We start from the raw sequence: 6,510 nt of genomic DNA, 5'->3' as shown, positions 1-6,510 counted from the left end.
GCAATCCCTCTGGAAATCAGTTTAACAAATGTCTGCTGCTCCACTTAAAGCAAGCTGTCGTGTTTAGCTGCATTTTGGATGGTGTCTATAAACACAGCAGCTGTCTGCATGCAAACGGGACTTTCCAGCAGTGCATAATATGAAAAGAATCTTATTACTAAAAAAAAAAAAAAAGGCAAGAAGGGCTCAATGAGCTTGGATAATGCCAGCTTCGTATCAGCTCCGACAGCAGTCTAGACATCTTGGAGAGTCATCAGATTAACGTGATGCTCATTTGGCATCTTCAGCTCTATGTTTCTCAAGCAGAGCTAGGAAAAGGGAGCTTTGCTCCATCAGCAGGTACAGACCTCAGGGGCTCCCCATTTCCTCCATCCCACTTCTTACTTCTTTCTTTTCCTCCTCTGAAATTTGTATTTGGACATCAGAGGTGACCTCTTCCATGAATCACAACTTCAAGTATGTCACACTGACCCTCATTTAACATAATTAACCTCATTAACAGCAACTGTAAGCGGCAGCCTCATTCCTAGCCTGGCAGATTTGGGGTCAGGTGCTCCCGAAATACCACGGCTGGTGCACAGGGCTGTGACCAGGAGGGCAAATACTGCTGGCTCCAGCAGCCTCGCATCAAATAGTGGTGAGAGGTGGGGACCGGGAGGAGCATGGTTGGAGGTGGGCAGGGAAATCCTCCGCTCAGAACCTCAGAGCCTTTGTAAGGGGGAATTCTCCTGGGGCGGGACCCCGGTTGCTTCGTTTTGGCCAGGCAGCCAGCTGCATTGCAGGGAGGCAGCACTGTAAAGCATTACAAAAGTTGGCCCCAAACCCAATCCCTTGCTGTTTAGCAAGTCTTGTTACTTGCTTTCCAATCCAGGGACCAAAGTGGGCTCTGTCCCTCGTTGTCTGGGGAGGTGACGGGGAGAGGCTCAGCAACCTTCCTGCACCGAGATGGTTCCCAGCCAAGAAATACCAAAACACTATGGGAAAGGCTGTTCTTGTGATGTCCTCTGGCCCATCAAAGAGGAGAAAATGTCAGGAATTTCCCAACAAAATCCTTAGTTGTTGGTTTTCTGGCTGAACTGTCCAGAGCTGGACGGCATGGAGAGGAATGAACTCTCGTGGGTTTGCTGCCTTACCACAAGCTCCGAGGTCATCTGTTAAAGGGATTTTTTTAAACCACATTCAAACAAAATCTATTTGGTGCTTCTATTTTTTTTTTTTTTTTTTTCTTCTGGTTCATGTCAACACGATTGTGTTGGGAATGTGTGCGACTTGTGTGCTGCTGCCGTGTCTGCATGGTGCAGGATGCAAGCTGAGAGGCTGGCTTAGTGCAGCACTGCTTTGCCAGCATCCTGGGAGAACTGCAAAATCCTCCAGTCCCAGGGAAAGACACAAAAGAAAGAGTGAAGAAAGGAGATTATTTTTCTCCAGCCCTCTGCAATTTTCCGTGCTCTACCAGAACATTTAGGCTTTACCTGCATTTTGCCACTGACACTGCACCCAGAATCTGCTGTGAATCGAAACCGATGGGTTTTATGCAACTGCCTTCGAATTTCCCTCACCATTAACTTTGATTGCTCTGTCTGTCCATCCCCATGCACCACTGGTTCTTAATTGATTTCTTAAGGAAACCCCTTCCCGAGAGGACCTCCCTTCCTGGCTCTGGTCGTGCTCCTGTGCTGCCTCGCTGTATCACCCAGCATGTTATTTTATCCGGGCAAAGCGAGCTCTGACACCAGTAAACCCAGTGGAAGGAATAAATATATGCTCTTAATCCATCTAATTAGAGCCCAACAGGGTGCTCAGTTTGGTCCTGCACTTGGGCACGGTTTTGGGGAGAAAAAAATGGAACCGTGCGTGAGGCTGGGAGCAGAGGGCTCAGCGGGGGCACGGAGGGGACATGGCCCTGTGAGGCATCGCACCAAATTGCCTTTCCCAAACATCACTTGGAGAGAGCGCTCGTAATGTTGAGTCATTACCATCCATTTGCATGTACGATAACAACATGAGAAAAGATAAAAAATCAATGCAGGGATCAATAGAGAGCATCTTGCTCGAGGTCTTTTGGCCAGAGCTTGTCATTAGTAGACACCGGAGGAGCGGGGCACTGTTAATTAGAGGAAACATTTGTAATTCAGGGACTGGCAACTGGAAAAGGCCTCAGAGCTTCTGAACCAAGTATTTGGAGGTGAATTTGTTTTAGCTTTCTCTGTGGGACTCTGTGTCCTGAGGGAAGCACATTCTTCCCACCTGTGAAGGAAGAGAGGGGAGAGGGGTTTCTCAGCCCAGAGTTTGGAAGGGGTGAATTTGGGGAAAAAAAAAAAAAAAAAAAAGCAAAAAAAAAAAAAAAAAAAGCAAAAAAAAAAAAAAAAAAAAGCCAGGAGCAGCCCTGGTCAGTGTAACGTCTCTCTTAAATCTTTGGGCAGCTTCTCTCTGATCCCCGATCCCTTGTACCCCTCCCAGTAGTGCTCCCAGCCTGGAATGCCACATAAATAAACCCATTTTGCTGCGTGTGCAAGCAGCTGCTGCTGAGTTTGCAGGAGAGGGGCTCAGGGCAGGCACAGCATCCCTGGGCTGGGGCAGGACCAGGCTGGGGGGGCTGAGCATCGCCCTTCACTTCATTTCTCCAGGCTAAGTGACCAGCATCAGGCCTCCAGGCAGAAGCCCTGTTGTCCCCGTGATGCCCCCTGAGAAAAAAGAAAAGAAAATAAAAATCCAAACAGCTTTCTGCTGGGCCATGGCATCTCTGAATAGGGCATGAGCTGCAACCTCTGTGGGTACTGCTCTGCACATGGCATAGCAGCACTGGGTGCTGGCTCCCCCCAGGGCATGGGGAACAGCTCTTTAGCATTTTGGGGGAGTTATAATAAATATTAGAAGCGTGAGAGTGTGCTCCATCCTGCCTGGGCTAGCCGAGCTGTGAGTCTGACTCTTGGCAATGCGCTTGCTTTGTTGTCTGCGGTTGTGTATTTGCTTTAATTAATAAACACAGGCTGAAACCACATTTGAGATGCTTATTTTCTCCTTTGCATCATGATTTAGTTGATCCCAGGCAGCCACTATTGGGTGGCTCTGTATTTTAGTTTTTTTTTCTTCTTACTCATTATTACTACTGTGATACCATTTACAGGCCCCAGGGAGGATGGGGGAAAAAATCACTTTAAAAACAGCAATTATTCTTAGTAAAATATTCTAAATAATTCATTGCTTATTGGCTGCAGTGTTCTATTAAATGCCTTTTAGCTACTACTTGTATAAACCCTTACAGCCCTGGTTCAAAGCCAAGCTCAGGTTAATGACACAGCGATGTCTGTGCAGGGTGGGGGGAATTGGTGTCATGCCGGGGTGCCCGTTCATGGTCCTGCACTGGTTTCATCTCCATTTGCTCCCAGTTTTTCCCTTTTGCCCCAGATATTTCAATGCCCTGGGCTGTGGCGCAGCAGCTCCCAGTGCCACTGGGCAGAGCTGGGACCTGGGGGTGCTGCATCCTCCAGCATCGCTTCTGGGGCAGCTGGAATTAAGGACCTGAAAGATGCTGAATAACAAAGGAGGTCTGCAGGGGTAATTTTTTACCCTGCAAATAATGGAGGCTTTTCTGAAATCCAAATTTTCTATTTACATCTTTTTTTAAAGTCATTTCTACTTATTAGCACCTCTTTGCAGAGATAACCCCAAACATCTGGGTACAAAGCCAGAGGTATGACACAGCTCCATGGTTGCTGGGGACACCACATTTTAAGGGCTGCCTTCCCTACCGATCCAAGCAGGGCTGTTGCAGTTCGTAGGGCAGTTTGTTTCCAGAGGAAATGGCCGGCAGAACCAAGTAAACATTTTTCAGTTTCATTCTCATTTACAAGACGAACATCGTGGAGAGTTTTGGCAGTCACGGGGCCATTTATTTTGCTATTTCAAGTGCAAAATAAGTCAAATGATGACTAAAAAGACAGAACTGTTTGCCAAGATGATACAGTTTAGTTTCCAAGAAGCAGCACTGTGTTGCTGGACCTCAGCTCCAGCCCAGCTCCAGCAGCAGCCTCGCCCCAGCTCAGCGGGGTCTCTCCCATGGGTGACAAGGATCTGCAGGACCAGGGTCTCGGTGCTGGTCAGAAACCGGTGGATGTGATACGAAGTGTTTTCCCCTGAAAGTCTCCAAGTGTTTCACGAACAGTGACCTTCACTGTATCTCTTTGGAGGTGGGCAAATAGCAATAGACTAATTTTACAGATGACTGCACAGCGTGGAGTGTTCAAATGGCATCCCCAAGGTCAGGGCAGACGGCGCAGGGAAGGGAGCAGGGCCTCAGCGGCTTCAGCACACCCCAAGCAGCAGCGCTCGGTGCTGTGGGATTGAAATGGATCTCAATTTCATACACGGCAAATGCCTGGCTATAAACTGGTTTGGGGAACAAATCTTTTATCTGGCTGTTTTTAAAGGAGTTTTTCAATTTAAAATTGCGCTCAGCAGAAATTGGGCTCTTGGAAATGGGAAAATAAGCTGTCCTGAATGACAGCTACGAGGGAGCAGGCAAGTTAGGGGATTAATTTGTTTGATTAAATCTTTAAAGAGTTTACTCGGAGAGTGCAGACAGGCCTGCACATCAGTACAGGCGCAGCAGTGGGCAAAGGAGTTATTTAGATAGTGGCAATGCGCTATCCTTCATTTTTCCTCAGTCTGTAATTACTAATAAATAAAATCAGAACAAACCCACAGCTAAAGTTCTGCAATTAATTGCCGTGCTACGTTTCCTCCTCTAGGACAATAAATCAGTGCAAATGACCCACGGCACCCCAGTGCCTCCTGCAGCTGCCAGCACCCCGACGCTCGGGCTCCGTGGGGACCCCGCAGCTGTACATCAGCGGCGCTGTGAGCACACACCGAGAAGAAACCACGCTCTGTCTGGAAGGAGCTCCAACGCTTGGGCAACATAAATTGTGCCCGGATCAGGCTCTTACCAGGCTATTTAAAGATGCATGGCTCATATTTTTGCAACACCGCTGAAATAAGGACGCAGGGCAGCCACATATCAAACTCATTGGCCAGAAGTTGAAGCCTGAGCCTGAGATGAAAGCATGAGTGTTGACTGTGGCCACAGCATTTAGAAGGACTTCCTAAAGCTGCTATGGCTGTTTCTGGATTTCTGTGGTAATCAGTTATTGCCTGGAGGGAAGAGGCAAAGCTGTGCCTCAGGCAAAAGCCGGGTTACACATTGCCAGTTTAAGAGGAAGCCACTTATAAAAGTCTGTCCCTCTACTTTAGTCTTGTTTTAAATTGCAGGCATAAAAATCAGGGATTCTCAACAGTGCTTTCAATATTTCTAGCTTGCTTTTCACTCTTAAAGAGAAAATTCTCCAGGCCACTTCACTAATTGTCCATTTTGCTTTGTGATCCCAAGCTGGAAGGCCCCAGGAGCAAAGAGGGGCTTGAACCTTGAACCTGGCCAGATTTTGGGCTGAAAACATCCCAGCGCTGCTGGGCTGTGACATCTGCCCAGCTGTGAGTGGCTGCTGCAGGCAAATCCTCAAACTATCAGTCCCCAAATATCTCCTATTGCTTGATCTGCAGCAAACTTGCACCAAGGCTGGTCAGCTTTGCTGAGGGTTTGAGTATGAAAGCAGCACCTCTCTCAAACCAGGCCTCGGTGGCACTTGTGGCCACAACATCATGCCCAATTCATCATGTTGGGGATTTTCTTCAATTTCTGTGGCTCGGCAGTGGAGCAAAGCACCTGCCTTGGTGCCTCGAGTTTGGTCTCCTCCATCATCTGTGGAGATCAGCCCTCTGGCTCACTGGCTTTGGTCTGCCCCCAGGTGATGCCAAATTGTCACCTGCACCACGCTTGACGTGCCAGGAGCCCCTTTCACGTCAGGACTTCAAACCACAGCAGCACCAGCAAGCAGAGCAGAGGTGCAGACACCAAGGTTTTTGATCACGTTAATGAGCTCTGTTTTCATTTGGGCTAAAACAATTAAACGTTTCCATTCATCTCAGCGATTCTGCTGAGGCCTCATTGAGGCCTGGATCACAGGCAGCTGCTTACGCAGCTTCTGAGAAGTGGCTTCGGTGTGGTTGGCCATTTGTTGCTGCCACCTGATAATGTGAGCACATTTACTTAAATCAATAGTAATTATTTTTTTTTCCTAATTTCTTCTATGATATGCAATGCAGCGGGAGCACAGCAGCACAACGGGTAAGGCTTTTACTTTATTTAATGACAATTTTTTACTTTATTTAATGCAACAGTTCCTGCCAGCCTGCAGGCTGCAGTGCACCGGCTGCTGCAGGACGAGCAGCTGAGTGAGCTGCTTATTAACACAGCTTCCTCCATGGAAAGAGAAAAAATAGTTGGCTTTTAATAAAGCAAGTGCTTTATTAAAAGATGGGTAAGGTGCTTCTAATCAGAGACAACCCCTCTGGACTGAACTTTGCTAGCACATGCTGGGGAAGCTGTGATGCTGAATCCTCCCAGCACCCCAGCCAGGTCATGCTCTCAGCTGCAGGAATCACTTTGGGGCC

This window comes from Aythya ferina, assembly GCF_964211825.1.
Source record: "Aythya ferina genome assembly, chromosome: 14".
Taxonomy (NCBI): Eukaryota; Metazoa; Chordata; class Aves; order Anseriformes; family Anatidae; genus Aythya; species Aythya ferina.
This window is presented reverse-complemented; position numbering follows the sequence as displayed.